This window comes from Cebus imitator, unplaced genomic scaffold, assembly GCF_001604975.1.
Source record: "Cebus imitator isolate Cc_AM_T3 unplaced genomic scaffold, Cebus_imitator-1.0 Scaffold270, whole genome shotgun sequence".
Classification (NCBI taxonomy): Eukaryota; Metazoa; Chordata; class Mammalia; order Primates; family Cebidae; genus Cebus; species Cebus imitator.
This window is the reverse complement of record NW_016107585.1, coordinates 3,011,701-3,021,714: the sequence shown is the minus strand read 5'-3', so window position 1 is coordinate 3,021,714 and position 10,014 is coordinate 3,011,701. Positions and strand designations below refer to the sequence as shown.

At 39.8% G+C, this 10,014-nt stretch overlaps 1 long non-coding RNA gene across 1 annotated transcript; it reads left to right on the top strand.

The window, feature by feature from the left end:
• Positions 1–367: 367 nt before the first annotated feature.
• Positions 368–7,485, top strand: LOC119467258. Its single transcript, XR_005195800.1, has 3 exons — positions 368–382; positions 3,353–3,425; positions 6,298–7,485. It is a non-coding gene; the product is annotated as an uncharacterized LOC119467258 (long non-coding RNA).
• Positions 7,486–10,014: the final 2,529 nt, after the last annotated feature.

Genomic DNA, 10,014 nt, shown 5'->3' with positions numbered 1-10,014 from the left:
GGTGAGAGGTAGGGCTGTAGGCCCCCGACTCCTGGCAGTGCCTCTCTCCATCCCCCCCACCCGCGCGAGGCTGGGACGGCTCCCTCCATGCCAGCAGCCGTTATCAAGCCCCCTCACCCGCCTCATCCCTCGATCCCCTTCTCTCCCTCCCTCTCACAACACTCCGCCTAAGATTAGCCCAGCTTTCCCAGCCCCAGCCTTCCTAGCCCCGCCACCAGTTTTCCCACTTCCGCCCGGTGCGTGAGGCCCTGGGCGGTGCACGGAAGCGTTGACGACTGGCGTGGGCCGTGACGTCACCGCGCCCTGACGTCAAGCCGACGGGTGGCACCGTCGTCCGGGAGATCGGGAAAGCCATTTCACACCCGTTGTAGTCAAAGTCGAGGTGAGAGACGATGGTTTTCCTCAGCCTGTGATGACACAGTCTGCCGAAATGCAGTTCCCGAGTGGAGGCGTGCTCGCACCCGGGAGACGGCCAGAAAGCTGAGCCGCGGCGCCCCAGCGAGGGCGCGAGGCGTTGGGCCTGGACTCCGTCGCCACGCTCCTCTGCGGCCCCTTCTTGGCCTCCGCCAGCCCGCGGGGCCAAGGCTCGGTCCCCCTTCCTCCTAGTCCCGGGGAACGCGCGGCTCTGCCTCCTAACCCCCGCACTCTCCTCCTCACGGCAGCTCCAGGGTAACGGGGTTAGAAAGGGACAAATTTGAAGGCCGTTACAGCAGTTTTGTCTGGCCTTACGGTTGGTTTCTGTGTGGAAGATCCCGCCGCTTCAGGGAAGTCTTAGGACGTGAACTCCCGTCTTCTGCCCCTGACCTGCTCGTTGGGGGTGATTCACCCCAAGGGAATGGTTCTTTACGTAAGGCTTGAAAGCTGAACGTCAGTTAATGGCCTAACGTGACACTAGTGTGAGAAAGGGAATTGGAAATGAACAAGGACGTGTCTGCATTTTTAAAAATGTCTTTTCAGTAATCTTGTTAGAAAGCAGGTTCACAAACACGCACATAGCCGCAGCTACATCACTGCACTTCTTACCAAAGGGCAGTCCACACACATGTAATGAGAAAGAATTAAAGGGACTTGTTTGATGACACACTCAAAACTAAGACTAAATTTAAAAATCACGAATTTTCCTTGTTGCCAGAATTTTCCCTGTTGCCTTCTTTTTCTTGAGAAACTTAGTGTTTGTGAATGCTTCCTCTATTTAATATGTATGCAAATCTTTTTAAAGACCGAGGAAGGCTTTTCTTGAGGGGCTGGAAGCCATTTCTTTTAAAATGTAAACATCAAAGAAGATAGGGCCCCAATCTCCTTGTCACTTTGGAAGTTTAACCTAGATGCATTATTCCTAATTGTAAACACCTGCTTTGTTACAGAGCTATGCATTGGGAGGAAAACCGTTAGCTAACACAGGTGGTTACCCCAATTACCACGTGAATTAAAGAGGAAATATAAAAGAATGTATAGAACACTATATTAAGCCCTCTTATATGAGGACTAGTTACCAATTTTCTTGAGAATGTGTGTGTGTAATGGATTGTGTTTCCTTGACTGTATAAAGAAAAGTGGGATTTCCTTCTTTGTAACCTCATTAGTAGATTAGCTATGATGTTCATCAAAGTCTAGTTGAATGCCTCATTACTAATAAAATTGTCTTTCTGCATTGTGGAGCATTTTCTGGGTTGGCAGGATATTTTGTTTTTAATTTTCCCCCAATAATCAGAACCTACCAGTTCCTCACCTTCTTATGGTGAGGCCATCAAGTTGGAATAGATTCACACACAATGTAGACGCTAAACAAAAACTGTTCTGCTGGTGCTTTGTTTATATTGTCATTTAGATCTGCGCTCTCAGATAATTTTACGGGTGAAACATTAAAAGGATGTTTACCTGGTAATTTTTTGGAAAACTCTACTCCCAATAGAGTTGAAGTTACTGTTTTATTTTACTGATGACAGTTCCACCGTTAAATGACAGAAATGAGAATAATGAGCCTTCTGGGCTCTTGCCACATGATTATGATGATCTGCTAAACATAAGATTACGTTTGAGCCTATGTTGGCATGGTTAATGGTACCTCTGTTGCAGACCTCAGTTAACTTTACCACACATGTCATATTATGTTTTATGTGGGGAGACATAAAGCTCATTAGTTTTTGGTTTTGAACAGCAACTCACTGAAATGAGTCTCGGTGCTAACGCAGGGGACGAGGAATCTCCTCTTCTACCAGTGGTTGCACCATTTTCAAAAATAATGCCACGATAGGACTTTTTGTCAACTACAGTTTTCCTGCTACCTTGCTGTATGGCTGGGGTTGCTCTCTCTGATAAAGTACTTGGCTTCTCCAGTCTCTCTTGTCAAAATCTTGCCCTGACTAAATGTAAAAAACCTCAGGAAGCCTTCACTAACTCCCAACTCCCATCTGAAACATAAGATATTTTTCTTTCTTGATCGTCGTAGTCATGTGGCAAGAGACTGCTCTTGTCCTTAACTCATGGTCCTCAAACCTTTTTCCCTGCTATGGAATTGTGCCTGCATTACCTGACTTCACTGCCATTGCCTTCCCCCTTCCCCTGACTCCTTAGATATGTATAAACAGCCTTCACTCATGAAACTAGACTGTTTCCATATTTGGGAAGGATTAAAAAAAGGAACCCAAAATGCTCCTCCATTTATCCTTTGTGGCTTTATGAAAGTAGTGACTGACTTTTACATTGAGTGGTTTTTATTAGAAAAAGAAAATCTGTTAAAAGTAAAACATCTGCATAAAATTAAGTAAATGTCCATCTTAGATAAAATTGGCACTTGGCTTCTTCTGTTTTGACCACTTTTCTATTCAGTGCCTGCATATCATATTTAATCTGGTAACTCTAAATGTTCTTTTTCTGTGCTTCATTATTTAATCCAGCATTCATGCCACAATTGCTTTTTTCATCTGCTGAACTAAAATACTATGTTTTATACTTTTTCTAGTGGCATTTCAGAAAAATTGGTTTTAAAAATATCCCGAAATAAATATGTATTTAAAATTTTAGTTATTATGTATTTGAAAAATAGTAGTAAATCACAACAAAAATTACTATTAAACTTTAAAGTTCTGACAAAAGAGAAAATATTTCTAACTTAGCAGTCTCTATAGTTCTCTCCCGTTTTATTGGCCCAATAACTAATGGAGAAAACCCTAATTGTACCTTCTAACATTGAGCTGATGAAATAAGCATCTATTGAAACAGTTATCACCATTCATCCCCAAATACTTCTAAGAATTTATAAAGCATCTGAATTTGAATGTTCTCTACATTATTTCTGTTCTGACTGTTGTCATCAATGTTCTTAGATTTTTTTTTTTTTTTTTCTTCAAAGCTCGCTCACTGTATTTGGGGAAATTATGGATCGTCATACTCCCATGCATGCTTTGCCTGAAGAAATCCAGAAGGTATGATATATTGTGTTGCTACAGCCTAACAGTGGGAGCATTTAGCAGTTAGATAATTCTAAAACCTAGAGGAGTTAATTCATTAATTTTGGTCATAGGATCTGAATGAATTGGTGGAATGGGAGAGGTAATAATTATAATCATAGTGAGCAGAATTGTAGAATTCAATTCTGTACAAAGAATTTTGCTGATATGGAAGAAGACGTATATCTAATTCCAGTACAATATTTGACCAGGTGGTTGTGAAGCCCTAGTGAAAAGAAGGGCCATGTGTAAGTTTTTATGGTGCTAGATTTCTAAGCCTCTATTATAGTTTCACCTACGTTACACACATGTCAGAAATGTTCATGTGTGTAAGTTTTTAGGGTTCTGAATTTCTAAGCCTCTATTACAATTTCACCTGCATTAATTCTCAGTACTTACTCTTTGCCAAGCACTGTTTTAAACCTGTTTTATGCAGTTGACCATTGAACAACATGGGATTAAATTGTGTGGGTCCACTTATATGTGGGTTTTAAAAATAAATATATTGGAAAATATTTTGAAGTTCTGCAGTGGTTTGAAAAAACTCACAGACGAACTAAGTAGCCTGGAAATGTTGAAAAAATTAAGGAAAAGGCATGTCATGAATGTATAAAATGTATGTAGATACTAGTCTATCATTTATTACCATAAAATATGCATAAATCTATTACAAAGAGTTAAAATTTATCAAAACTTATGCACACAGACACTTAACAGTCACCATGGTGCTATTTGCAGTCAAGATATGTAAATAAACACAATGATGCAGTATTAAATTGTAACTACATAAAATTAACTATAGTATATACTAATGTAATAATTTTGTAGCCACCTCCTGTTGTTTTCGCAGTGAACTCAAGTGTTGTGATTATCTGCTTAAAACACTGTTTGACAATCATAGCCATGTGAGCAGTTCCTCCCTTCAGGAAAAAGTGATCTTGAAGTCCTCATGTATTTTTTATCATGTTTAGTGCAATTTCATAAGCCTTGGATAACACCAGAGGACACATTTAGCATGGCACTACTGATGCTGGAAGTACTTTCAAGAAGCAGAGAAAAGTCATGACATTAAAAAGAAAAAGTTGAATTGCTTGCTATGTGTATATGTGTGTGTGTGTGTGTGTGTGTGTGTGTGTGTGTATATATATAAATATATATATGGAGGGGGAAATTGTGATGTTGTAGCTACAGATATGCCAACAGGTGCAAAAGTCTTGTACTTCTTGTAAAATCTCTTACAATGAAAATATAGCTTTTATGTGAGTATAGAATTGCTATAAGAAAGACATACCTATAGACTAATATGATTCAAGGAAAAGCAAAATCATTCCACAGAGTGAGCAGAGAGTGATGAAAAGTCTGGGTTGTTAGTGTTTGGAGGCAATGTGGAGGCTGGAAATGGAGTAGGAAATCTAGGATACAGCCAGGTGTTGGAGGATCTTAGATGCTGTCAGAAGGAGTTTGGATTTTAAGCCACAGAGAGAGAGGGAAAAAAAAGCAAAATCATTATATGGAAACTTAAAAAAAGAAAAGATGAAAGATCTAAAGCTGGATAGTTTAATGCCAGCAAAGGATGGTTTGATAATTTTTGAAAGAGGCTTGGCTTAAAAATGAAGTCAAGATAACAGGAGAAGGCTCTTTTGCTGACCAAGAGGCAGCAGACAAGAAGCAGCAGACAAGTTGTCACTGGAGAATAAAGGGGGTTTTGGTTTCTTTTTTTATTTTTATTTTTTGTTTGTTTTTGCAGTAAAGAAAGTTTAATTGATATGAGGCCACTCTGGCATGTGACAGATGGAGTTATTACTGAAATCAATCTCTGACAATTTGCAGGGTAGGGATTTTCAAGGATAGTTTGGCAGACAGGGGGCTAGGACATGGGAGCTGCTGATTGATTGGGGATGGAGTAATAGGGGTGTAGAAAATGGTCCCCGTGTGAAACGGAGTCCAGGTGGGACATCAGTCATCAGAAATGAGAAAGCCTGAAAAAACGCCTCAAAAGGCCAATTGTAGGTTCTATGATAGTGATGTTAATTACCTGAGTAATTAGGGAAGCTGCAATCCACTGGAATAATGGCTCATAGTCATTTACACCTACATCTTAGGAGAATTCAGACCCCTCTCATCCTCCTAACGTGCTGGCTTTTATTAGTTTTACAAAAACGATTTAGTTTGTTCTCATGCTGCTAATAAAAACATACCTGAGACTGGGTAATTTATAAAGGAAAGAGGTTTAATTGATTCACAGTTCCACATGGCTGGGGAGGCCTCATAATCATGGCAGAAGAGCAAGGAACATCTTACATGAAAGCTTGTGCAGGGGAATTCCCCTTTATAAAACCATCAGATTTCATGAGACTTATTCACTATCATGAGAACAGCATGATAAAATATATGTAGATACTAGTCTATTTTATCATTTACCATGATTCAGTTACCTCCCACTGGGTCCCGCCCATGATGTGGGAATTGTGGGAACTACAGCTCAAGATGAGATTTGGGTGGGGGCACAGCCAAACCATATCAAATGACCAAGGGCAGTTTGGAGGTTAAAGGCAAGACTGAGTTGGTTAGGTCAGAATTTTCTCACTGTTACAGTTTTTGCAAAGGCAGTTTCAGTCACCCTCCTTTGGGTTTCATCATACTTTATTCTTAATCGGTGGGCTATGGAGATGGAAAAAGGTTGACAGCCACTCTAACTTCTTCCTGCTCATAGGGGCAGAGTTGGGCTGGGAGTTGCCCTCAGGATAAGAAGAGTGAAACCGTCTTGTAATTGTTGATATGTATTCATGTGTACCAGATTGAGGTTCCAAGGTCTGCATAACAAAACATTGGTGCTCTTAATCCACAGATTTCATATAGCACTGAAGTGAACAGGTGGATGATAAGACAAATAACCCCAACATAAGGAGGGAAAGTCTTCACTTCAGAAATCCCTGTAGAACTGATCTGAAGCCTTAAGGGATGCAGTTGAATGACCCCAAGAATCAATCAATCAGATATGGGGTCATTAGCAGAGACACAAACACAGTGGACAAGGCTGGAATCTAATAACAGTTGTACTGCAAGTTTTCCTGAAACAATTTTTCTTTCTCTAGTTCCCCATTTCTACCAAACACAAATCATAGTAGGACCAATTTATTTGCAGAATAAGTTCCAGTCCCATTATATTTGGTGTGATTATTTGCATAAAATACAGCAAGAATAGTTATTTGCCACATAGGTTTCTTTAAAAAAAAATTGGCTTTGCTGGAATTTATTTCATAAGGAGTCCCAGATTAGACCTTTTAACAGTCTCTAGCTCAGCCAGGGATTCATCTGTGCCTGCAGCCACCTGTATGAATTGGGTGAATTTCTGTTTTCTTGAGAACCCACTATAACTCGTGGTTCCTTGTCTGTCAGAAAGTGACACACTTTACTTACTACAGGTTAAGAGCCCTGGAAAGGACAAAGTATGAGACCAGTATTTCCAAGGGGCTGTTATCAGCTCTATAAGTCAATCTCAGTTGCTCAAAGCAGCCTGAAACCATGCCATTTCCAGTCACATAATCAGTGCCTCCAATTGTATCCTGTTGCAAACAAAACAAAACAAAAAAAACAAAAAAACAGATTTTTTTTTTTTAATATTATTGCCATAAGCTAAGAATACTTAACAATTAGTTTCAAAATTCTGGAGAAATCAAGTAGATAGAAATATGCTCCAAAGTTTGCTGATTAGAAATATGCTTCACTCAATTGTTAAAAGCTATAAACAGCTCAAAAGAAAAGTTGATTTTTTGACCCTGAAAAACAAAAAGGATCAGAAACATTTAAAGTAAATAGTCATAGAAAGATTATTTCATTATTCTCTTAGTTCATCTCATACAGTTAATTCCTGTTCTGTTTGATCAGCTGTTCCTGAGAGTCCTAGAAGTGTTTCTTTATATATTAATGGCACAATCTTTAAAGATATCAGAAATCTGCATTCAAGAGCACCTGTCAGAGTCCCATAACTGATTATAAAATCACCCTTTGAAATTAATTGAAGTAAAAATAATTGTGAATGGGCCGGGCGCGGTGGCTCACGCCTGTAATCCCAGCACTTTGGGAGGCCAAGGCGGGTGGATCACGAGGTCAAGAGATCGAGACCATCCTGGTCAACACGGTGAAACCCAGTCTCTACTAAAACTGCAAAAAATTAGCTGGGCATGGTGGCACGTGCCTGTAATCCCAGCTACTCAGGAGGCTGAGGCAGGAGAATTGCCTGAACCCAGGAGGCGGAGGTTGCGGTGAGCCGAGATCGCGCCATTGCACTCCAGCCTGGGTAACAAGAGCAAAACTCCGTCTCAAAAAAAAAAAAAATAATAATAATAATAATAATAATCGTGAATAACAAGAGGCTTAGACCAGCTGTGATTTAAGACTCAATTAACAAGGAAATTGGGTTATTTTTGTGGTATGCAATTTAATATAACAATTATTATTACTGATAACATATACTAAATAATATTGGAGTTACAGGAATCTTGCACAATTCTGGAATACATACTAACAACACATTCATATAAATAAAAGCCAAAGAAAGCCAAATACCAATTCATACTTGACAGTGCTCACTCTGTGATTTCAGCATGCCAAATAAGCCAGATGTCTCATTTAGACTTCAGGGGACCTAACATTTAAATAATTAATGAAGCCTAAAGGACTGAATTTAGAACTCGAGATTTTGATTTTGGAAGGTTTGTCAAATATCAAAGGTTTAGAACACTTACTGAGACCTTGGTACCACCTCTGTTTCTCCTAAGGAATGCCGGGTTGTCAGAAATTACATTAGGTTCTCTCATGTAGACATTGAGGATGGCAAAAAGAAGTAAATGGAGAAACAATCCAGCCAACCAAGAAGAAAAAAATCATTTTTCTCAAAAAAACAAGATCCAAGAAGAGAAAAAGCATAAAATATATGTATAGTGTGGATTATCAACTTTTAATTAATCCAACTTTTAACCATAGAGCTTTGTTAAATCCTTTTAAATCTTTTATTACTACACTCTGACAAACAGCCTCTAGCTTTGAAACTTTTTTCCCCTCAATGTCTTCTCCTAAGTGAAGCCAGTAAGTCTGTAACTAAGCTTGTGACTTATCCATGGATGCATGTGGTATCTCCAAAGAGATGGCAAGCATTTTTACAGTATCTAGAGTAGCCCCTGAGGTAGCTCAGAGAAAAGAAAATTCAAGACAGGAAATCAGAAGCTGTCTATGGAGAAGAAAAGAATAAAAAAATGGCAAAAGTACCACAAGTATCCAAACAGAAAGGACTCATTCTCAAAGCCAGCTATTGAACCCAGACTGCTGCTGTAAAAGGGTAAAACCTTAGCTACTGAGCTATAGCATAGGGCAGCTGCCACTGCTCTTCCCAGAAGGAGTCTGGGACACTCATTTTCAAGCTTGCAAAGGATTATAACTGCTCAAGAGAATTTCTTGAAGCTACTTATGACATTATTCATCCTTTCTAAAAACTTTTTTTTTCAATTGTGGAGAATAAAAGATTTCTAAAATTCCTTTAAAAAGTCGTATACTTAGTTTCAATAGTGACATAATCTGAGTCTTTTAAAAGCCCAGATGTTAATGTTCCAGGATTTTATCATATAAGGAAGAGATACTCTTAGGGAATAGAGGAGACATTTCCATGGTCCCCAAGAATTCAGAATGGAGAGCTCAGAAATGGGCTTAAGATAACAAAAGATGATGAAAGCCCAGTAGAAATGGGATCTTTAAAGACAAAACTCACCCAAAGGCTTGACACATTGGGGATGAAGAATGTCCTGACTCATCTCAGATACCTGGTCCTCTCAGACTGGCTGCCTGACATGAACCCCAAAATTCCTGCCTTTTGGATGGTGGAGACTGAGAGTGTCCCTCTACATGGTCATAAAGTCAAACTCCCAAGGACAAAACAAGATGAGAGGGAAACCTCATCCAGTTTTTGTTTCAGGGACCCACAGCAAAGTTCGTAACTGACCAGCCTACAGGGCCAGCTTGAGCAGTGGGCTTGTAGGGATCCTAGGCCCTTATTCTGTCCTATGGTGCACCTCTCCATGACAGAAGACACATAAAGATAAAAACTGAGAGGAAAGGAGTCAAACAATATGAATATTCATAGCACAAAGTACACCAGATTTGCTGTAACCTCAGACTATCACACAAATCCTTTTCCCCATTAATCAGACCTTGCAAAGGAGACAGTGATTTTTACCATTGACTCAAAACAGTTTGCCCAGAGGGAGGCCAGCAAGTTCTTACCCTTTTGCCAGTATGCCAGGTTTCCAGGGTTGTGGAATCATAGTCAAAAGCCTCTCAGTTTTGCAAGATGTAGTCACGCTACATGGGGGAACCAAAATGACATTTTTTATTCCAGACAGAGGAAAATACACATGACAAAACACAGACACCAGTCACCTCACTTAGCCTCCAAGTATTGACCTGGCAAGGCTTAAACTTGCCTCTGTTGGCCCGTGTTGTTTTTGATCTACTCAAAGTGAGGTGGGATGGTTTCCAAACTGGAGTTTCAACGGGTGATCTCTGAGCAACT